General features: G+C 49.1%; 1 protein-coding gene across 1 annotated transcript in view; it reads right to left on the minus strand.

Annotated features, from left to right (window-relative positions):
- The window catches only part of LOC147722400 (leucine zipper transcription factor-like protein 1), a 353,962-nt gene that overhangs the window by 155,334 nt on the left and 174,144 nt on the right, over positions 1-24,484 (minus strand). The window lies entirely within an intron of this gene.

Genomic DNA, 24,484 nt, shown 5'->3' on the forward strand with positions numbered 1-24,484 from the left:
GTTAGTGCTTACAACCTGCATGCAGAGTAAATTGGTATTTACTTGTAGTACTTTTCACAGGGATCTTCATTGAAATCATAAACGTTATATGAATTCCCTGCTGTGTGCAGCGACCCTTGAACCCTGATATTCAATATACATATAGATGCGAGATGGTGACGAGTCAGCATAATGTAATGCAGCCACCAGAAAGCCTATCCACACAAAATGCTTTAAATTTGGACTATAAAATATATCATTAAATTTGCTACGACCTTCCCAATTCTACATTGCAGTGCCTGGAAGACAACCTGCTGCTCAGATACCCAAATAGAAAGGAAAAGAGCAGCCAATGAGCTTGCAGTAAGCGTGAAATAAATAGGTTGCACCTATAAAAATCCAGGATCTTCCATATCCCGGGATGCATTGTTCTCGCAGTTGCCTCACAGACTCCGTTGTTTGACATGTAGGTGAATAAAGGTATAGTATACAATCCGAAAAACACACATGCTATATGACCAAGATGAAAGCAGGGGAAGTAGGGTGGGTCTCTTAATTTCAAGGAAGATGCATTAGAAGCAGAACTAAGGGTACAAGTAAGTAAGGAATGGTTTCCTACCTGTAATGCTAGTTCTATTTCAGGGGATTCTCCATTGAAATCATAACCACTGAATAGTCCCATCCATGTGAAGGGATCCCAGATCACTTCTTTAAAATATATATGCTTTACTGTAGACATTGGCCTTACTTCAGGAAGTCCAAGGCTAGGACATAATTTGTTAAAAAACAGACACCCTTCCATTGGAGCAGTTTCGAGTGTATCCTCCTGTACAGCGATTCCAGGATTTTCAGGCTAGGATACCGATGTTTCAGACTCTATCCTGGATTTCGGTGTGACTAACTCGAGGCTGCTGGGCTTCATGGCCTCCTGCATACAGTCTGTAGCACATACCCACTAGCATAGGCCAGCTCTGCAGTGGGACCTGAAATTCCAGTGGGTGGAGCATCAGAGGAATCTCTTTGATATGGTCCTGATTTTGGAGGGCACTTCAAAAGACCTGCAGTGGTGGTTAACAACCCGTGATTGGGTCAGTTGCACACCCCTCTCCCTTCCCCAACCACAGCTGACTGTAGCGACAGATTTGTCACTGCTGGGATGGAGCTGCCATCTGGGAGAGGTGGAAATCAGAGGATTCTGATGGCAGATCTGGCTGGCATTGAAAGCCTCTCTACCCCCCATCAAGGGAATGCTAGTGTAGGTGTTCACAGACAACAGCAGCATCATGTGGTACTGCAAAAAACACAGTGGAGTGGGGTTGTGGACCCTCTGTGAAGAGGCCTTGCATTTCTGGACATTGCTGGAATATCAGGTCATGTCAGAGGAATCCTCATCAAAGTCATAGGCTCTGAATAGCTCACGTGCGGGGATCCCGGAGCACTTTTAAAAAAGATACATATATGTATAACAGTTTTTACCATAGTAACTTGCATATGTTTATGCAGCCTACAATAAGGCTACAAATGGCCAAATTGCATTGAATTTCATTTTAATAAGAAGCCAATTGCATACAAAATGTGTTCAAAAATGTTTCTAAAAGAAAAAGGAAAATGAGACATTGTTAGTCAATACGCTTCAATGCAAAGCTTAATAGAGAAAACTGGCACTGTGCCTATAAAAACCTCGCATTACCCCCTGTATCTCATCATGCCTCACAGGAGACAGTTCTGTCAGGTCATTTTTATGGAAATCAGGAATTTTGGGTGAATGAATTATCGAGAGCTGTAGTCATTCTTGTCCTAGGAGGTGGAAGGTTCCCTTATGATTTTGATGAGGATTTCCGTGGAAGAGAACTTGGATTACACACGAGTAACTTTTCCTTCTCATCAATAGTCAAAAGCTCTGAATAACCTCTGAATAGAATAGCAAGCCCATCACATAACAAGTGGACATGGAATAAAACAACTCCACACATCGCCCAAAAAGGTCCCTCAAAGTAGCCTACCCCTATCTCCAAATTGCCGCTTTACACATTTATGAAATAGGGACATTTCTAATAAGATCTATAATTGCAGACTTTCCCCATGTAGAATGTGCTTTAGGTCTACCAGGTAGGGGTTTCTTAGGAAGTTGGTATGATAGAAGTATACAGGAGACTAGCCATCTAGAAATGGTTTGTTTTTATGATGGAATGTCTGTTCTTACTAGACCATATATTTTTTTTTTTTAAAGATCCGATTTTCCTACTTCTTTGCTTTTGTCTAAAATTATAGGACTCTTAACATAGAGAGAATGTAGAGACCTCTCAGCTGGAGTCGGTGGATTAGGAAAAAAGTAAGTAATCTTATTGACTGATTAATGTGAAGTGAAAATTAAACACCACATTGGGAAGAAAACTGGGATGAGTTCTGATAACTCTTATCAGGAAAAACTGTGTATTATTTGACAGTACATAATGCGTACATTTTACTCACTCTACGTGCTGATGTGATAGCCACTAAGAAAGCCGCTTTCCACGTAAAGTGTTTTAAAGAGGCTTTATGAATGGGTTCAAATGGGGGTCTCATTAGTTTGGATAGGAATATAATAAGCTTCCAAGGAGGAGACTCAGACCTGGTTGGAGGGTATAGCTGTTTAAACCCTTTTAACAAGTCTTTAATTACAGGTGTTCTAAAGAAAGGCTTGTGATGGACATTTCCGATGCGCTGAAATAGCTGCAAGATTTACCTTAATGGAAGACAATTCTAAACCAGACCTTATCAGCTAAGATATAATCACTTTTTCCTGACACAAGGGTGGATTGTGACTGTTTTGTATGCACAATATACAAAACCTCTTCCACTTAAAGGCATACTTGGAAGGTCTTTTAGCCTCTCGTAATAGGTCCATGCATTCTTATGGAAAACCTAGATCGTCATATTGGAGAAATTCAGGAACCAAGCCGCCAAGTTGAGTGATGGAAGGTTGGGCTGTAGAATTGGTCCTCCAACCTTGTATAGGAGATCCTGTCTGAAGAGCAATCTCTTGTATGGTCGCTCTGACAAGCGAAGAAGATCCATAAACCACCACTGACGAGGCCACATTGGAGTGCTATCATTATGGTTTTGGACCCGCAGAATTTGATGAGCCTTGTTGGTACGAGAGGAATCAGAGGAAACTCGTACAGACAATTCCCTGACCAGTACATCAAAGGGGCATTCCCTACTGACCCTGGATGGAAGAACCTGGATGCGCAGTCTTGGCTTTTTTTGTTGATAACGTCCGCAAACATCTCTATTTGGAGATAGCTCAAATCTCGAAAAATGTCTAGCAAGACCTAGTCATTTAGAACCCAGTCATGGTTTTCTTGAAATACTTGGCTGGGTGAATCCGGTTGTACGTTCTGAACACCTGGGAGATGAATAGCTGTTATGGTTAAGTTCCTGGTTATTAACCATTTGTATATGGCTTGAGCTTCTAGTGATAGAAGTTGAGGATCAGTTTCTCCTTGCTCGTTCAGGTAAAGCATTGTTGTTGTATTGTCACTCTGAACAAGCAAGGAGTTCATTGTTATTGACTGAAGGAAGGACTTCAGGGCCAGAAAAGACCACTCTCAACTCTAGAAGATTGATATGATGAGTCTTTTTCTTTGTCCGACCATACTCCTTGGGTTTGCAGGTGTCCCAGATGAGCTCGGCAACCCTGGAGAGAGGAGTCTCTGATCAATGTTTGAAGTGGTAGATCCTGAGGGAATGGTATACCTACTAATAATTTCTTTGTTTGGTTCCACCGTGGAAGAGATTGAATTGCATGCTGTGAGAGGGTCAGTTTCTTTTTCCAGTGATCTCAGAACTAATGCCACTGAACTTCTAGGAATTGTTGGAAGGGCCTCATGTGAAGCCTTGCATGTGGAACTACAAAGATGAATGAAAACATAGATCCCAGTGGAGACACGATCTGTCTCGCTGTTTGATGAGAAGTACGTAAGAGATTGTGACACTTCAGGCTGATTGATAATAAGCTCTGCTCCGAAGGGTACACTTTTGCAGACTGGGTATCCAGGAATACTCCAAGGTATTGTATTTTTTTTTGTTGGGGGGCAGTAGACTCTGAGGTTTACCTGAAGACCCAGGTTGGGAAGTGTTTTGAGGCAAGACTGGGAATGTTTCTCTAACTCCATTGCTGATATGCCTTTTATTAAAAAGTCGTCCAGGTAAGGATAGACAAACATTTTCTATTTCCTTAGACATGCTGCGTAAATGCCCATACATTTCGCAAATATTCAAGGGGGTGACTTTAGTCCCAAAGGTAGGACTTTGTATTGGTAATGATTTGTTCCTACTTTGAAACAAAGAACATTTTGATATTTTGCAAATACAGAAATATGAAACTAGGTGTCTCGGAGGTGTACAACATATCCATTCTCCTTTCTAAAGTTGATAATAGATTAGGTGCAATGATAACATGATGAATTTCACTTTATTTATGTACTTGTTTAGTACTCTAAGATCAAGAATGAGTCTGAATTCTTCTTTTGGTCCTTTCTTTTGCATCAGAAAATACTGGGAATAAATTCCCAATCCTCTCTGATGATGAGTGTAGGAAGGGGGAGGCTCTAGTTGGCGCAGTGTAACACTAGCGACAAGCAGGGACTCTCTCTTCCTCGTCAGGGCTGAGGGTTACCTTCCAGACAACCTCTGCTTACCCTCTAGGTAGTGTGGCTTAAGCAGTCTTAGGCTAATCTTTGGGGCACATAGGGTTAAACACTTGCAATATTACACCATCACAACCAACCCACCACACAATGACACCAAACTGCATTCTGTAAAAATATATATCTTTATATAGATTTCAAGCAGGCTTGTAAATACAGTTGTCAAACTTTCGATAGCGGTTCCAGGTTACTTAAGTTTGGGTTGCCACAGTTCTTTCCAGCAATAAGCGTTCTTTAGGGCCTTCTGCCCAATTCAACAAAGTTCTTGTGGAGCAGGCGGCTTTCAGGGGAGCTGTCCCACGTCGCGTTGCCTTCCCGGGGTCGCTGTTCGTTGCGGCTCTCAGCCGAGCAGTTCACGGGTCATCCGGGGCAGCGGTGTTCGGTGGCGGCAGGGTCCTTCCTTCGGCGTTCTCTCCAACCCAGGAGGCGGCGGCTGTTGTGGTGGCGGCCAGTGGCAGTACGGTCCCCAAGTGCAGGACGTACCCAGCCAAGGGCCGGTTGCAGCTGCGCGCTCACAGCTGGGCTGTCGGGCGGGATACCGACCAGAGGGGGGTTCTCACAGGGCGGCTGTCCGTCTTTGCAGGTGGGCTGACGGCTCGAAGCACAGTCAGCTCGGGAGCTTGGACCGGACGGGTCCTCCTTCGCTTTGCTCTCGGTTCCCGGTGCAGGTGCGGTCACGGTGTTCAGGCCAGCGGCGGCTGGACCTCACTTTGCTCTCGCGGTTGCCTTGGGTCCCGGTCACGGTGTTCGGGAGGATATCGATGCCTTGGATTACAGGGAGCGTGGCAGGCTTGCCCAGCGCTCCCAGACCCCTCTGTCAGTACTGCAGCGATAAGCAGCACACACAGTCGCTTTCTTCAGGGTGTAGCGCCCACTGGTCCTGGGGCGCTGGTCAGGGGGCAAGTTCAGCAGCAAGCCCTTGGAGATCGTTTCAGCAGAGTTTGGCACAAAGTCTTGTCAAGCAAAAGTCTTCTCGCAGTCTTTCCTTTTTCCTCTCCTTCGGCAGCAAGGCACCAGACACAGGCAAGAGACAGCACTCTTCCTTGTCCTTCACGGTCCTTCTCGTCGGGCAGAGTTCCTTCTGTAGCCCAAACAGGATCTAACTTTCAAGGAGCAGGGCTCCTTCTTTCATATGGTATTTCTTTTGTTCTTGCAGGCCAGGGGGGCCTTTGCATAGCCACTTTCAGTCCTTGAGTACCCCGGTGGGTGTACTCCGGCTTCTGCTTTCAGTGTGAGGGGCAGGCGCATCAGACGCCCCACAGGAGGTGGAGCCAGCATTGTGCGGACAGGGACAGCCAGAGTACCTTGTTGATGGGGCTTCGCCCTTCCTGGGCCAGGTGTCGGCTGAGTCATCAGTCGCTCCCCAGGAGGGTGGAGCCAGCATTGTCGTGGCAGAGCACAGCAAGATTCAGAGTCAAGAGCCACTCCTACCTCCCACTAAGGTGGAATCTGCGCATTCACCACCTGTCATCCCCCCAGCCCTGTCACTCACACATCCCAGACAGTCAGATACACATACCAGCAGAGGCGGGCTGAAATGGTTAGGCAAGCAAATGCTAACTTTCTAAAAGTAGCATTTGCAAACACAGGATACTAAAATAAACTTTACTAAAAGAAATATTTTATCATCCTGAGTTCAGGCATACTAAACACGACTCGCTACCATGCTCCTTGAGCCTGCTGGGATTATAGGGTGTAATAATTCCAGCAGCTCATTCTGGCCTAACGGAAGCAGGTAGCCTTCAATAGTGAAATACGATTTTGGTTGTAAGTCACTACTAGGACATGCCACACACATCAGGGCTTGTCCTACCTTACACCTACAATGCACCCTGCCCGCAGGCCTACCAGAGGGGTGACTAATATGCAGTCAAGGGAAGGTTCAGGGGCTTGGCAAGTGGTTGCACTTGCCCAGCCGGCATGACAGTACGAGACTGCACGCGGGTTCTGCGGTGGCAGTCCCCAGACACATCTTACGGCTGCTTCTGTGGGTGGCGCAACCAGCGCTGCAGGCCCACTAGCAGTATTGGCATCTACAAGCCCTGGCACTCCTGGTGCACTTTACTAGGGACTAACAGTAAATCCAATGAACCAATCATGGACATCAATCGCATGTATAATTTTCAGTAGGGAGAGCATATGCACTTTAGCACTGGTCAGCAGTGGTAAAGTGCCCAGAGTCATTAAACCAAACAAAATAGGTCAATGAGAGTATTGGAGGAAGGCAAAAAGTTTAGGGATGACCCTGCCAAGAGGCCCAGGTCCAACACAACCCCCTTCCAGCCAAAACGCAGGGTAGACCAATCACCCTGTGATGGGCTTCCCTGCTTAGGGCGATAGAACATGGACCTGGCCCGCAACAGCAGGGGCACATTCCAGTTCTACGCCAATCAGAACCTATTTTAAATCCTCTGTACATACTCTCAGGGTCCACCCAGCTACTCCATGGGGCACCCTTCTCTTCCTCTGTGGACACCACCTGTGCAGCCTCTAACCTTAACTTGCTCACAGGTGTGTCCCAACAGACAGTCATCAAATCACAGTGGCCACTGACAGTAGTCAGGGCTGAGACCCAGGCCTCATGCCTCTCAGGGCTCCCAAACCTCGGTGGCCTCAGAGAGCGGGGGGCAGTAGCCCCAGGTGCTTGGCACCCTTTGTCCACTCTCCCTCCTGTCAGGTCAGGTATGTCATCCTGGCACTGACCCACCAGCTCCCGGCATGTACCTGGCAGCTGAACCAAAAACTGGGGTGGGCTCTCCGACACCCGGTCCTCCTCCTTGGGGCTCTGTACCCTCCCACCTGGAGTGGTACCCCCTTCCAGAATTGTCAGGGCACCTGTGGCAGGTGATCTGCACAATTCGCCCACCAGTTCAGGGGTGCTATCCTGCAACTGGGGCACCAGGTCAGGGGGGACACCCTGCACCTGGCCCTTAAACCTAGGGTCTAGACCCTCTAGTTGAACCGGGGTCAGAGGCGAGGACTTCCTCCCTCTGCACCCCCTTCCAGAGTACTGCCCACTCCCAACTGGAGTGGTATCCCTAGAAGTGAAATGGGCCAGGACACTGATTACAGTGGTCCTGCCCTCCAGGTCAGACAACACCTGAACCTGGCTCTCCAACTCAGGGACCCAACCCTGCAGTTGAACTCTTGCCTGGCGCACCAGGACTTCCCGGGGAGCACGCATGCCCCCCCTGAGGGTTTCACATAGCTCATGTGCCGTGCGACAGTATGCCTGGCACAGATCTCCCAACCCCTGTCCATCTGACAGTGCGGGAAGATCCCCCAGGACAGAAATGGTGTCCCCATGGTCATTCACTGGGGACGCAGCCCTGCTGGCTGGCCCCTGACCCACTGGTTCTTCCACTGGGGACTGTTTCCCCCTCTCGCCCCTCCTTCTGGACTTCTGCACCCTCCCAACTGGAGTGGTACTGCCAGACACCAGAACTACTGGAGCTCTGTTTACAGAGCCTCCACGTTCTCTAGCCACTGGGGGATCCCCCTCAGCGGGTGACTCATCCGGACAGCCTAGGCTCCCCACCTGGTGTTCCCTTAAAGAACCATCCAGGCTCTGAGACTGAGGTTGGGTACTACCGGGACAAAACCCATTCTCACTCCTTCCCCTCAAGGACAGGACGTGAGGCCCCACACCCCTCTCACTACTACAGGACCTAGCTGGGCTACTCTGCGCCACTTCCACCACTCTGGGCTGGAAGATACCTAAGCCATTCCCCACAGGATCACACCCCAATGCCTCTCCAGACCCACTGGAATCCACCACAAGGTCTGCCTCCAATGTGAGCTCCCTGGGGTCAGAGAACTCACTCTCAAACAGGTGTTGGCATAGCTCTGGAAAACTGGGACTTAAAGTATGCTCTCCCACAATTGGATTACACAGCCCCCTAGTAGGGTTAACCAAACTATCCTTCACCTCACCATCCAGCGCCTCACACACATACTGCACACTATCCTTCTGAGACTGGCCAGACAGTAGCGGACTGTCTCTGTCACACAACCCACACTCTTCTGGGCAGTCCTTACACTCACCCACCAGGACCTCAACCATGGGGGAATCCCTCCCACCACTAGGACCATGAACTCCTACGCCAGTCACCCTATTCCCTTCAGGGTCGCTGCGCACTACTGGAGCTACCTCATGCCCTTGAACCTCCTGGTGTAAGTTAACCCCCTCCAAGTCAGGTGCCATATCTCTAGGTGCGCGCACTATGCTGTCAGCACTAGATACCTGAATGTTGCTGCCACCATCTGAGCTGGACTCCACCTCCAACTCAGCAAAGCTCAATCTCTGAGCTACACACATTTCTTGTTGCTGGGCTGAAGCCCTCCTGGCCTCAAGCCCCTCGAGCTCCATGTCAAGTTTCCTCATTCTTAAGTCATGCGCAAGCTCCATTTTCATTTCTTCCAGGGCCAACTTCTTGGTTTCAAGTTCAAGTTGGATTTTTAATTCTGCCAGCTTCCTTTTATGATCTCGGGCGGCCTGTCTGTCCGCCAGCTCCTCTGGTGACAGACCTCGGCCAGAAACACTGCTACCCAATGGGGAGGTTGCACCCCTCCACTCTGGAGTTAGGGGTCCCTCCAGCTGCTGCTCTGCATCCTCAAATTCAAAATCCTTCCCAGGGGCATTCCTTGCCTTGACCCAGGCCCTCAGCGCCTTTTGGAACTGCTCCCTTCTGGAGAGTCCGGTCATGGAAATGTTCAAATTTTTGCAGAAGCTCTTGAGCGGTTTCCCGGTATACTTTTCTAGTTTCTCCCAATCACAGTCAATAGAAGAAATGGATGGTGCCTTTTCCATTTTCACTGACACAGGCATGACTGCAAAAACACATGGATATCTCTTCTAGCAAAACATAAATCAAAAAAAGTCTGTGGCTAAGTTACTGGACTGAAATCACTGTGCAATGGTCAGAAGTTAGGGTATAGATACTGCAAGTGTAAATTCGAAAATCCCACCGCTGCCACCAATGTAGGAAGGGGGAGGCTCTAGTTGGCGCAGTGTAACACTAGCGACAAGCAGGGACTCTCTCTTCCTCGTCAGGGCTGAGGGTTACCTTCCAGACAACCTCTGCTTACCCTCTAGGTAGTGTGGCTTAAGCAGTCTTAGGCTAATCTTTGGGGCACATAGGGTTAAACACTTGCAATATTACACCATCACAACCAACCCACCACACAATGACACCAAACTGTATTCTGTAAAAATATATATCTTTATATAGATTTCAAGCAGGCTTGTAAATACAGTTGTCAAACTTTCGATAGCGGTTCCAGGTTACTTAAGTTTGGGTTGCCACAGTTCTTTCCAGCAATAAGCGTTCTTTAGGGCCTTCTGCCCAATTCAACAAAGTTCTTGTGGAGCAGGCAGCTTTCAGGGGAGCTGGCCCACGTCGCGTTGCCTTCCCGGGGTCGCTGTTCGTTGCGGCTCTCAGCCGAGCAGTTCACGGGTCATCCGGGGCAGCGGTGTTCGGTGGCGGCAGGGTCCTTCCTTCGGCGTTCTCTCCAACCCGGGAGGCGGCGGCTGTTGTGGTGGCGGCCAGTGGCAGTCCGGTCCCCAAGTGCAGGACGTACCCAGCCAAGGGCCGGTTGCAGCTGCGCGCTCACAGCTGGGCTGTCGGGCGGGATACCGACCAGAGGGGGGTTCTCACAGGGCGGCTGTCCGTCTTTGCAGGTGGGCTGACGGCTCGAAGCACAGTCAGCTCGGGAGCTTGGACCGGACGGGTCCTCCTTCGCTTTGCTCTCGGTTCCCGGTGCAGGTGCGGTCACGGTGTTCAGGCCAGCGGCGGCTGGACCTCACTTTGCTCTTGCGGTTGCCTTGGGTCCCGGTCACGGTGTTCGGGAGGATATCGATGCCTTGGATTACGGGGAGCGTGGCAGGCTTGCCCAGCACTCCCAGACCCCTCTGTCAGTACTGCAGCGATAAGCAGCACACACAGTTGCTTTCTTCAGGGTGTAGAGCCCACTGGTCCTGGGGCGCTGGTCAGGGGGCAAGTCCAGCAGCAAGCCCTTGGAGATCGTTTCAGCAGAGTTTGGCACAAAGTCTTGTCAAGCAAAAGTCTTCTCGCAGTCTTTCCTTTTTCCTCTCCTTCGGCAGCAAGGCACCAGACACAGGCAAGAGACAGCACTCTTCCTTGTCCTTCACGGTCCTTCTCGTCGGGCAGAGTTCCTTCTGTAGCCCAAACAGGATCTAACTTTCAAGGAGCAGGGCTCCTTCTTTTATATGGTATTTCTTTTGTTCTTGCAGGCCAGGGGGGCCTTTGCATAGCCACTTTTAGTCCTTGAGTACCCCGGTGGGTGTACTCCGGCTTCTGCTTTCAGTGTGAGGGGCAGGCGCATCAGACGCCCCACAGGAGGTGGAGCCAGCATTGTGCGGACAGGGGCAGCCAGAGTACCTTGTTGATGGGGCTTCGCCCTTCCTGGGCCAGGTGTCGGCTGAGTCATCAGTCGCTCCCCAGGAGGGTGGAGCCAGCATTGTGGTGGCAGAGCACAGCAAGATTCAGAGTCAAGAGCCACTCCTACCTCCCACTAAGGTGGAATCTGCGCATTCACCACCTGTCATCCCCCCAGCCCTGTCACTCACACATCCCAGACAGTCAGATACACATACCAGCAGAGGCGGGCTGAAATGGTTAGGCAAGCAAATGCTAACTTTCTAAAAGTAGCATTTGCAAACACAGGATACTAAAATAAACTTTACTAAAAGAAATATTTTATCATCCTGAGTTCAGGCATACTAAACACGACTCGCTACCATGCTCCTTGAGCCTGCTGGGATTATAGGGTGTAATAATTCCAGCAGCTCATTCTGGCCTAACGGAAGCAGGTAGCCTTCAATAGTGAAATACGATTTTGGTTGTAAGTCACTACTAGGACATGCCACACACATCATGGCTTGTCCTACCTTACACCTACAATGCACCCTGCCCGCAGGCCTACCAGAGGGGTGACTAATATGCAGTCAAGGGAAGGTTCAGGGGCTTGGCAAGTGGTTGCACTTGCCCAGCCGGCATGACAGTACGAGACTGCACGCGGGTTCTGCGGTGGCAGTCCCCAGACACATCTTACGGCTGCTTCTGTGGGTGGCGCAACCAGTGCTGCAGGTCCACTAGCAGTATTGGCATCTACAAGCCCTGGCACTCCTGGTGCACCTTACTAGGGACTAACAGTAAATCCAATGAACCAATCATGGACATCAATCGCATGTATAATTTTCAGTAGGGAGAGCATATGCACTTTAGCACTGGTCAGCAGTAGTAAAGTGCCCAGAGTCATTAAATCAAACAAAATAGGTCAGAGAGAGTATTGGAGGAAGGCAAAAAGTTTAGGGATGACCCTGCCAAGAGGCCCAGGTCCAACAATGAGGAACCTCCTCCACTGCATGTTTCAGTAATAGATTGTTGATGTCCCTTTTGCAGTAGGTCTTAATGATAAAGAGATGTTTTGGATAGTGGAACTGAAGAAGGAGGAGAAGACCTGAAGTGAAGAGAATATCCATTTTGAATAATATTCAAGACCCAATTGTCTGTTATTATTAAGTGGCATTCTTCCAGATGCTCCGTAATGCTTTCCTACACTGGAGTGGGAAACAGAGCAGGAGGAAGTAAAGGCTCATTGCTTAGCCAGACTTTTTTCAGTAACTGCTACTGTGTTTCCCTGCCCCTTGATGGCTTTTGAGGGTGATAGGGTTGTCTTAGCTGTTGTTGGTGCTATTGGTGAGACCAATGAGGGGCTTGAAACCTCTGAGGAAAATATTTCCTATCCAGGGGTCTGTACCTCCAACAATATTCTTTCAGTTCTTCTATGCAAACAGCCTTCAAAGTTTCCATCTCAGTTTTCATTTGGACCATCTCCTTGTCTGGAAGAGACCCAAAGAGTTTGCTTCCCGAAAATGGCAAATTCAGCATTCAATGTTGCGCTTCTGGTTTGAGTTCAGGGAGTCTGAGCCAAGATGATCTACATTCACAGGTCCCTTGACATAATTCATGAGCAGCGAGATCCCACTTGTCAGATCCTGCCCATATGATCTGATTTGTCACTAGGCCACCTTCATTTAAGATCTCTTGAAAATGGTGTCTGTCTATCCTTGGGGAGTTTTTCTGTAAATATGTGCAGCGAATCCCATAGAGATCTGTTATATATCCCCAGCAGGGCGGAAGCACTGGCAACCTTCACTGTCGATGCGTATGTTCCACACATCATCTTACCAAGAGAATTTATATGTTTACTTTCTCTATCTGGTGGTACGGAACATGAAGGAGCAATAGTCTGCGACTTCTTTGTTACCACTACAATGACATAATCCGGAGGGTCTGCTCTAAGAAAAAGCAGGTATTGGTCTGGTGGCTTATATTTTTTAAGAAGTCTAAATGGAGCAGACTGCACTGATGCAGGTGTAAGAAATAATTGCATTGCCAGTTCTTACAGGTCAGGGGCCAGAAAGAGTAATGGTTGTGCTGCTGTTCTTTGATGTAATATCTCAAATATTACAGAAGATGACGTCATAGGGATAGTTACATCTATATTCAACTTTGTTGCCCCTTTTATTTAAGACCTTGTTAACAATAAGAGGATCATCTATTGGAGAAACTCTTGGTGGATGTGTATGTGTCAGAGTTGGTGAATAACCTCTTACTTGAAGAGCAGGTGGTGGTTGATTAAGATGGAGATGACCTTCTGTGCTGAGATCTAGAACTTCTGCTTGATCTCCTAGAGTGTCTAGATATAAATCTGGTCCTTGAAGATCTCCTAAGTCTATCTCTGGTCTGATGACTTTGTGGAGGCTAAGATCTTTGCAGAGTCCTATAAGGAGAAGTCGGAAGATGAGGACTTGTCAGAGGTCCTGTAGGAGTAGTACAGGGGTGCAGGTGGTGTGCCTGCCGAAACCTGAGAGGATGAAATCCTCTTCCTGGGATGGAGCACTTGAAATCTGAATCTCAGGAGTGACCCTCGATGGAGAGTAAGAAAACAAGTTACTTACCTGTAACTGTAGTTCTCCAGTATTGGAAGCTTTCATAGATTCACATACCTGAATCATTTCCCCGTCGTCGAGACGGGAGTCTCCGGTATATAAAAAGCAATGCTTAGCAGCATGGCTAACTGAACAAAGGCCTAGGCCCATTTCCCTTTTGCAACCCATAACCTTTGTTATGTAAAAAAGGACCAAACTTTTCCCTTAGCCAATCAGTGCTCCTCACCCTCTAGAACCCTCCTGAGAAAACCTTTTGCCCCTCAGATTTTTGCGCACTTGTGCTATAATACTTTTTGTGCGAAATCCGAGGTGAGCCTCTCAGGGGAGGAGGGTGGGCGTATGTGAATCTATGAAAGCTTCCAATAATGGAGAACTACAGTTACAGGTAAGTAACTTGTTTTCTTACTCCAGTATTGGAGCTTTCATAGATTCACATACCTGAATCAGAATAGCGAGCAGTAAATCATAGCATTTTGTCACTTACTTCTCACAAATAGGCAACACATGATACTTGCACATATTTGTAACTGTATCAAAATATTCATAGACATATTGCCCATAAATGACATATCCAATAGTGTACAACAATAAAATGTGCTTCTCTTACCAACCAAAGGAAGGAAGGATGACAAAGAAGGCTCACCGTTATTGGAAAAGGTTCCTCAGTACAGCTTGTCCCACTGCTACATCGCTTCTTGCTTGAGCATCCAGGTAGTAATGCCTGGTGAAGGTATGCACACTCCTCCAGGTAGCTGCTCTGCAGATGTCCTGAATAGAAACGCCTGAAAACAGAGCAGTAGAGGTTGATACCGCTCTTGTGGAATGTGCACGAACACATGCTGCCAATGGCTTCCCCGCCGCCTGATGACAGAATTGAATGGCATTCGAGATCCATTGTGCAATTCCCCGTTTTGATAACGGGAAACCTTTCCTGGGGGCACGAAACGCCACAAACAATTGTGTAGATTTTCTGAAAACTCTTGTCCTTTGCAAATAAAACTTCAGGCAACGCTGGACATCCAAAGTGTGGAGAGTCCTTTCTGCCGCCGTAGATAGTTGAGGAAAGAATCGTTTCAGGATTAATGGCTCATTTAAGTGGAAATCTGTTGATACTTTCGGAATACATTTTGGATTCATTCTGAGTACCAATATGTCCTCCCTGAATTGCAGAAAAGGTTCTTGCGTTGTAAGTGCCTGTATTTCTCCTACCCTTCTGGCTGATGTCAGAGCTATTAATAGAGCCACCTTCCAGGATAGGAATTTTAGATCAGTCTTGTGAATTGGCTCAAATGGTGGTTTCATCAGTTTTGATAAGACAACGTTCAGTTGCCATAGAGGCGGTGGAGGCCTGATAGGTGGGTAAACTCGAAACAACCCCTTCATGAACTGTTTTACAATTCTCTCCGACCACAGAGATGGACCTGCTGAGTTTCTCCTGTATCTAGAAATCGCCGCCAAATGGACTTTAATAGAGGCATGGGCCAATCCAGACTTTGCCAGCCTTAGTAAATATGGGATGATCTGATACGTCTCTGCTCGCAGAGGATGTAAGTCGTTCTCTTGACACCATAAGCAGAATCTTTTCCATTTCATCCTGTATGTCTTATTAGTGCTTTCAGCTCTTGCCTTTGCCAGGATTTCTCTGCATTCCGCCGGAATGTTCAAGCGATGAAATTATCCGTAGTCAGGAGCCAGGCCGCTAATTGCAGTGATGCTGGGTCTGGATGTCGCACTTTTCCCTTCTCCATAGTCAAGAGTGCTGGTATTGGCTGTAGACGTATTGGCTCTGTCTCTGATAAAAGGAGCAACTCTGTGTACCAATGCTGCCTGGGCCACCAAGGGGCTATTAGTATCATCCTGCACGGTTCCTTCTTTATCTTCGTGAGCACTCGTGGCAGGAGGGGAATCGGCGGAAAGGCGTAGGCAAAGACACCTGACCATGCCATCGAAAACGCATTCCCCCATGATACCCTTTGGTGACGCCAGCTTGCAAAGAATTGGCATTTCTTATTCTAGGCTGTGGCAAACAGATCCACCATTGGTATTCCCCACTTGGCAAAGATGGTCAATAGCGTGTCCTGATCCAGCTCCCACTCGTGACAGGTCGTTTTTTGCCTGCTGAGTGTGTCCGCGGTCGTGTTTTGATCTCCTGGAAGATGTATGGCCTTCAGAGTTACTCCATGATCTATCGCCCATTTCCATATTTTCTGAGCTTCTTTTGACAGAGAGAGAGAGGTATACACCCGTTACAACGCATCTTTTACTCCGCACTACCATTACAACGCGACTTTTACAACGCATACCATTACAACGCATTGCGCTGGGGGGCGCTCTAGGATAGGGAATAAGTATAATTTACTATCCAACACCTTCCCTAGGGTCCACGGGGACTGGAGTTAGAATAGTAAATTATATTTACCACTATCCAGCACCTCAAAGCGCTATGCGTTGTAATGGTATGCGTTGTAATGGTCGCGTTGTAATAGTAGGTAGTTGTAACGGTATGCGTTGTAACATGGTACATCCGAGAGAGATCTTGTGCCCCCCTGTTTGTTTATGTAGTGCATTGCCTTGTGTTGTCTGTCTGCACTAACTCTGAACCCTGCTATTCTTGGCAGGAAGGCCAACAATGCCAATCCTATTGTCCTTAATTCCAATAGGTTTATGTGAAGGTGTTGTTCCTGTTTGTTCCATCGGCCGCTGGCTTGTAATTATTGCAGGACTGCTCCCCGTCCTTCGAGAGAGGCATCCGTGGTAACCACTAAAGGAGCTGGTTCGGTCAGGAAGGAAAGACCCACTGAGATATTGTTTCTGCGAGTCCACCACTTTACCGCCTGCAACATTGGTTTCGTGACTTTGATCTTGTCCTCGAAGGATCCCTTTGCTTGGCACCACCGAAGGTCTAACTCCTCCTGTAACAGCCGCATTCTCAAACGACATAGGGGAATGAGTGGTATACATAAAGACATCGTCCCCAGAAGCGATTTGTATTTACGGACTGAAAGACACTTTCTTCTCCTGAATTCTTTGGCTAGAGAGATGAGTCCCAATTGCCTCTCTATGGATGGGAATGCCTTGTTTTGTGATGTATCTAGGGTTGCACCTAGAAACTTGATCGTTCTGGATGGTTGAAGAGATGATTTTTCCACATTTAAGGTCAGGCCCAGATCTGCAAACAACTTAATGCAAGCCAAAGTTGAAGCGTGAGCTGCCTCCTGTGATGGTGCCTTCACAACCAGTCGTCTAGGTATGGGAATATTTGGTGTTTTTGTCTTCGGAAATAGGTTGCCACTGGCGCCAAACATTTTGTAAAAATTCTTGGTGCAGATTTGAGGCCGAATGGCAGCACTTTGAATTGGTAATGGTCCTTGGTCACTGTAAAACGAAGGAACTTTCTGTGGGAAGGATGGATGGGGATATGAAAATATGCATCCTGTAAATCTAGGGAGGTCATCTGATCTCCTGGGTTTAAGAGTAGCAGAATATCTTGGAGGGTCACCATCCTGAATGACTGTTTCTTGAGATAGGCATTTAGCGACCGTAGGTCCAAGATTGGACGCCACCTGAGAGCATCCTTTCTGATCAAGAAGAAATGGGAATAAAATCCTTGTCCTCTTTGGGAGTTCAGCACCGGTTCTATTGCTCCCTTTCGGAGCATTGCCCAAATCTCCAGACGCATCTGAGACAGGTGTTTTACTTCTTGATATGTAGGTGGCGTGGGAGGAGGGAAGTGCAGGAATTCCAGAGTATGTCCGAATTTTATTATGTGGAAGACCCATTTGTCCGATGTTATTCTCTGCCACTGTTGTAAATAATAAGTCACTTCCACCCAGGAGAACATTTGACAGGGTAGGAGGATAAGAATCTGGAACTTGTAGGTTGTCATTATCTTTTATTGTTATCTTTCCCTGAACGGCCTCCTCGTCCTCTGGGAGTGGACTTAGAGTAGCCTCCAGAGTGCTTCTGGCCATATTGCTGCCGGTAGGGCTGGGAAGAGGAAGAATAGGAGTTGTATCTTCCCTGCTGGTATCCACCTCTATACGAAGGTTGTCCTCTTCCACGGGCGCCTAGAAAGGGCACCTTCCGGTACTGTAACAAACCCAAGGCTTTCGCCGTATCTGTGTCCTTAATACTCTGAAGGGTCTCATCCACTAGACGTCCAAACAGATCTTCCCCATCAAAAGGTAGATCCAAAATCTTATTTTGGACCTCCGGTCTAAAGGCAGTGGCCCTCAGCCAACCCTGGCGCCGTAAAACTGCTGCTCCTCCTAGGGAACGAAAGGATGTGGTAGCTATGTCCATAGCACAATCGATAACTTCAGCTGAAGTCCTCTCCCCTTCCTGCAGAACTTTCTTTGCCTCTTGCTTACTGTCTTCCGGAAGGAGGTCGACATATGGTGCTATATCGCACCACATCTGCCTGTCATATCTGCCCAGGATGGCAAGGGCATTAGCTGCTCTGACCAGGAGAGCTGACATCGAGGAGAATCTTTTACCTGCGTTGTCTAACTGCCGTCCCTCCCTGTCCGGAGGTGCAGAAATAGGCGCTGACGAGTTTTTTGATTTTTGTTGCACTGCTTGCGAAATGATTGAGTCCGGTTTAGGATGGCCCAGTAAACAGGCCGGAGCGTCCGCGGGCGCCTTATATTTATTGTCCAACCTCGCTAGCACCGGTGTAACCGTTGCTGAAGTCGTCATCACTTGTAACCCTTCCTTCTATACATGGTCGATTATTGGTATGGATCGGATTGATTTTTGATTAGGTCTCTTTAAAATCATAAAGAAAACATTCTGCTTGAGTTGTCTTCATCGGCAGTTGAAATCTCTTTGCAGCTCTCTCCATCAAGTTGTGGAATCCACCAATATCCACTGGTGGTGAATCTGCTGGCCCTTGGGTGGGTGATGGTTGAGAGGGAATCAGTTAGTCATCCTATTCTCTGTGGGGCTCCGTTAGCTCCCCTTCTTCGTGATCCTAATCATCCGTGGTCACAGGATCCTGCTGCTGTTGGACCTGAGGTGTCTGTGGAGCAGTGTCCAGTAGGCTTTCCCTGCTGCGGACTGGAGTGGCCGGAATAGAGCGAGGACGTGAAGGTGGAACGTCTTGAGGGACCTCTGATGGAGGAAACCGCTTCTTATAATCCGCCAACAAGGATTGAGAGTCCATCATCATTGAAGATGGCATTGCGACCATCTCTTCTTGACATTTCACGTGGAGTTCCGATGGGCTTCTGGCATACCTCAAGGGTCCATCATCCTCCTCCTCCTCCTCATCCGACTCCTCCTCCTCCAAAAGGTGCGATGGGACCAGAGGAGTAATCTTGCTTGGGGAACTCACTGCTGGTGTGATCTTCTTCTTCTATTTTTCTGGAGTTTGTCTCGTCGACAAGCCAGTCAACAAGATCGTCATCGACACTGCCGTCAACGAAGTTGTTGTCGTCGTCGACAGTGCACTAGAACAATTCCTCGCCGACGACATAGTAATCGTCGTCGACGTTCCCGTCGACGACCCTGCTGTCATCACAGTCGATCCCGTCATCGACATGGCCGTCGTCATCACCACCGTCGTCGTCGATGTCGTCGTCGATGTTACCGGCGTCGACGTTACTACAGTCGACGCTCGCGTCGACGCTCCCGTCGACACTCTCGTCGACGCTGACTCTAATACAATCAATAGTAGCTTCTGCACCTCTGTGGTCGTCACCGTAGACAATGACTTCTTCGGCGACGGCCTCGTCGACGATCCCGTCGACGATGTTGATTTTCTCGTTTTCTCCTCAGGAATACTAGAGGATGGCTTCTTGAATGATGCTGGAGCACAGGTGGTGTCTTTGAAGGCTCAGAAGAAGCTCTCTTGGATACTTTTTCTCTCAAAGTGTGTCCTTTGCTCTCCTTTACTTTTGGCTGAGGAGATTTTGAAGGACTACGCCCTGAAGACCCTTGAGTGGTCTTTTTTAGGGCCTTCTCAGGAAGGTCCCCTGAGGAATGAGTCTGAGGAGATCTTGATCTTTTTTGAGAACTCTTAGACGAAGAGGAGGATTCCTGGTCACTATCACTAGAAACCACCTCCTTCCTGGCCTTGATCTTCTGAAGCCAAATTAAAAGGCGTCCCTCATGATCTCTAAGGGTCTTGCTAGAGAAAGTGCGACATACCTTGCAATCCTTTGCTTGGTGGTCCGGATAAAGACAGGAAATGCAGTCTTCATGTGGGTCATTAGTGTAGAGTCTCTTTTTAGAGCAGGTGGCACAGGCTCTAAAAAGCCCCATTTTCTCTTTTCCAGACATTCTCTATGATTTTTATTTTTATTTTTTAAAGACCTTTATTGCACATGTTGCATTTGACACAGCACATGGCCTACAACCTCTTTGGGCCGGCTGCAATAAGTGTAAGCTGTACTTATTAGTTGGTAGGATAAACACAGCCGTTGTAGCCGACAACCCTGGGGTCCGGCGGCGTGATAGGATAAAGCATGTACATATCATACCTAGGGCAGCTCGGGTAACAGTCAGGACTATGATTTGTACGTATTTTTAATATGGTAGTGAATCTCCGGTGTCATGGATATGCTATCAGCAGTCCATGAACATCTATGGTTAGTATCCATTGGCAACATTAAACAGCGGGATCAGGAACATAAAGAAGCACAGGTCTGTCGCATGTGATTCTGCAATACAACAAACAGTTGGAGCAATGATGTGTTGCATCAGGGCATAGAGGCAGTCTCATTCAGCGGCGGTGAGTGGAAGCAGCCGTCATAGCCGTATCCTGCACGCCTGGTGCCTCAGCGTGTGTGCCATTCTCCAGCGGTGGTAGTGTTGCTATGGTGGCCAGAGATATAAGTCGTAGCGTAGGACCATTGGTGTGTGTTCGGAGAGCGCGTTTCTGAGTCATGCCTCTCAGGTTGTGTGTGACGTGTCTCTTATCACATGAATGAAGTGGAATTTGTGAGTGTCAGCGGAGGTGTAGGTATCAGTATCACATGTCTAACCAGTTATGATAAAGGTCTTGCTTTGTAAAATAGAACTAACGTAGAAACCGGAACGTGAACCTTGACAGGGGGAAACGGGAAGAGAAGGGCCGTTAAGGGGTAGGGCGTCTGTTTGCGTAAGAGCAGGGGGGGGGGAGTTGCAGCAATAGGTAGGGTCTGGTGGTACGGGGTTAGGGCGAGGCGAGAGAGCAGCGGCGGCGCGTAGGGGGGCCACTACATGGGCGTCTGTGCAGTGTCTCCGGGGTGGGACAGCCGTGCCTGTCACGCACAAGGAGCGGGCGCGGTTTTGTCATGTGGGAGATGGAAGGGTCGCAAAACTGCACAATTGAGTTAGGTGTGCAGTGGAGCACCAGTGGTTCTGAGTGTGAGGGGCTGCAAGTGTGGTACAATACACGTGTGCGGAGTACAACTGCTCTACAGGTATGGGAGGCTTGGTATGGGCCACTCCTTAGAAGGAAGAAAAGGGAGGGGGGGGTGCAACTGGTACCAGAGTCTCTTGAGTGTCTCATGTCTGTGAATTAGTGCGGGTGTGGGCTACCTCAGGTAACCCCTCTGTCTAGGTACGCCTGCTGTAAGGACTTCAGTACGTCATCCCAGAGCTGGGCAATGGGGAATTTCCTAAGTCCCGCTGTTTCCTCCCGGTGTAATACTGTGCTTTCTGCGCGTGCCCAGTTGGTGAAAGACGTGAGCCAGTGTTGGATATGTGGGGGTGTGCTGGCCTTCCAGTGTTTAGTGAGTAGGCGTTTGGCGGTGATAAGTCCCAGGTCCCAAAACCTGGCCGGTACCTTATTCAGTTTGGAGCGTTTATAGAGGCGTAGGATGCAGGCTTTCCACGTGTGCAGCACATTTTCATTAGTACAGAGCGTTAGCAGCGTCACGATCTCGTCCTAGTATGTCTGGATATTGGGGCATAGCCAGATCATATGTAAGAAGTCTGCCCCAACCAGGGAGCAGCGCTGGCATGCGGTATCGGTAATTGAAAAATATCTGTTTATTTTGTCGGATGATAAATAAGCGCGATGTAGTATATAGAATTGTATGACCTTGAAACGAGGGTTGCGTGGGACATTAGTCGGGCCAGCCAGCACCACTGCCCATTCTTTGTCAGTCCAGTCTCTCCCTCTATCCGTCGCCCACTTTTCTATCAGCGGCAGGGTAGATAGTTGTGTATGGGTCAGAAGGGCCTGCTTCAGCCAGTGCACTACGTGGGAGCCGTTGCCCATGACATGCAGATATTGCATGAAGAGGTGCATTTGTGGTTCTTCAGATATGTCACCCCAGGCAGTTGTCAGTAGGTGTAAGAGAGACGCATGCAATAGGAACTGCCCAGCTGGTAGGCCTGTGTCCGCGGCGAAGTCCGCAAAGGGCAGCAGGGCACCTTCCGCATAAAGGTCTCCCAGCGTCTCTACTCCCGCCTGCGTCCAACTGTCCAGTGTTGCTGCCGTCAACACTCCAGTGTCCCTGGGGGTACCGATCGGGGGGAGTATCGGAGCGTACGGCGTCGTCGCTCGCGTGAGTCTCAGGCAGCGTAGAAAGCATTTGCGTGCCACTGCTAAGTGTAGTTGGGCAGGGCGGGGGGCCAGAGTCAGTGGATGGAACAGAGTGCACGCCTGTGTTTGGGTCCAGACGGTAGCATCCGTGGCAGTGTCCCCCAGATTTTTACCACACAACCAGCTTGATACCCATTGCAGTTGCGCCGCCAGGTAGTACAGCTCCATGTTGGGGACCGCCATACCTCCCGACTCAGTGGGCATGTACAGCTTCGCTAGCGCTACACGGGGTCGGCCTGCGTTCCAAATAAGGCCACGAATCATGACCTCCAATTCGCGAAATATCTTGGTAGGGACGTAAGTCGGGATGTTGGCGAAATAATATAATAGTCGCGGTAAGACAATCATTTTCGTCAGTGCCACGCAGCTGGGCACATTCAAGGGCAGAGTTCTCCAAAAGGATACTTGCGTGCGGATGGAGGTGATCGCTCGCATCAAGTTTCCATCCAGTATGTCTGAGGGGTTCCGGTATATGTGGATCCCCAGATATCGGAACGTGGTGGGGTACCACTGCAGCTTCTCTCCCCCAAGTCGGATATCGCACTCAGGTGTGTCCGGGCCAAAGGGGTAGGCTCCGGACTTGGACCAGTTGACTCTTAGCCCTGACATGGCTTCGAAGGTCCGAAAGATGTCAGTGAGAGATCTCTGGATATTGGTCAAATCCCTAACGTAGAGGAGTAGGTCGTCTGCATAAAGCGAGATCGCATGGACGCCGTCCGCCATCGGTATACCCCACTCGTCCCCCTGCTCTCGCAAGATCGTGGCCAGAGGTTCCATCGCCAGGGAGAACAGCAGGGGCGACAGGGGGCAGCCCTGTTTAGTGCCCCTCGGCACTCGTTTAGCATCAGACAGCAATTTGCCAGTGCGTACTCGGACCTTGGGTCTTTGGTATAATAAGTCCACCATGTCTCCATAACCGTCCCCCAGGTCGTATTTCTCCATCACCGCCTTAAGATATGGCCACTCCACAGAGTCAAATGCCTTCTCAAGGTCCAGTACTAGGCATCCCGCTCTCGGCCAGTGCCGAGTGGCATATTCCTGTATTCGGAACAGTCTGCGGATGCTATAAGAGGTATGGCGTGTCGGAACAAAGCCATTTTGATCGTTGTGTACCAGAGTCGGGACCAGTGGGGCCAGGCGCTGGGCTAGAGTGGAGGCGAGTATCTTATAGTCTGTATTCAGGAGGGCCAAGGGGCGATAGGAGCCCATGCGGGTGCCGTCCCTGCCAGGTTTGAGTATGAAAATAAGGTTGGCCTCAATGAGTGTAGGAGGTAGAGATGAATCCTCCGTAGCTGCAGAATACATTTTCAAGAGTTCAGGGATAAGGACCTCCGAACCGGCTTTATAGAATTTGGCTGGTAGCCCATCTGGGCCGGGGGATCTGCCGTTGGACAGGCTTAAGATGGCCGAGCGGAGTTCCTCAGTCGTTAGCGACGCTCCGAGGTCGTCTTGCTGCTCAGCAGTCAGACACGGCATTGGTAGAGCAAAGAGATATTCCGCTATGTCAGGTGGTAGGACTTGGAGCCGGGAGCCATATAAGGCTCTATAGTGTGTCGTGAAAGCTTCGTGAATGTGGCGTTGTGTGTAGAGTAACCCCCTCTCCTCCGTGTGGATCGTCGACACCGGGGCTGCGCGATCTTCCTGCACTACCAGCCAGGCCAGGAATTTGCCTGGCTTGTCGCCAAAGTGATGCGTGCGTGCAGAGTGGGCCGCATAATTTAAGTTACGAAGGCGGTCTAAGAGGCGCGCGTGCTCTGTTTGCGCTTCCATCAGCGGCTCGCTAGTACTGCCGATCGCGTCTTGTTCCCGTTGGAGTAGGTCGGCTTCCAGCCGAGTTAAGTCCCCCTCTAGCTGCCTCTGCATGTGACCCTGTGTGCACAAGCAGTTTCCCCTAATCACTACTTTGAAGGCGTCCCATTCGATCTGGGGAGAGGATGCTGTGCCCGAGTTATCTTCAAGATATTGCGCCGTTTGCGTCATAAGGGAGTCTCTGAAGGCCGCATCTAGCAGGAGGGCCGGTTGCAGCCGCCATGTAGGGATAGGTGGGTGCGGGCGCTCCCAAGCTATGGTCAGGACGTGTGGGTTATGATCAGAGTGTGTGCGGCCCATATATCGTGCGTCAGTAACGAGGGGAAGAAGGTCAGCGGATATCATGTATCTGTCTAAGTGCACATGTAGATCATGTGCGCCCGAGTAATAGGAATAGGCACGTGTGTTGGAGTTATGTGTCCGCCATGCGTCGTGTTAATCCCATTGTGCGGCCCAGCTGACCAGCGCTTTCATTGCGCCGTGCGCCGGCGT

The sequence above is a fragment of the Lissotriton vulgaris genome, chromosome 4_1, assembly GCF_964263255.1.
Source record: "Lissotriton vulgaris chromosome 4_1, aLisVul1.2, whole genome shotgun sequence".
Classification (NCBI taxonomy): domain Eukaryota; kingdom Metazoa; phylum Chordata; class Amphibia; order Caudata; family Salamandridae; genus Lissotriton; species Lissotriton vulgaris.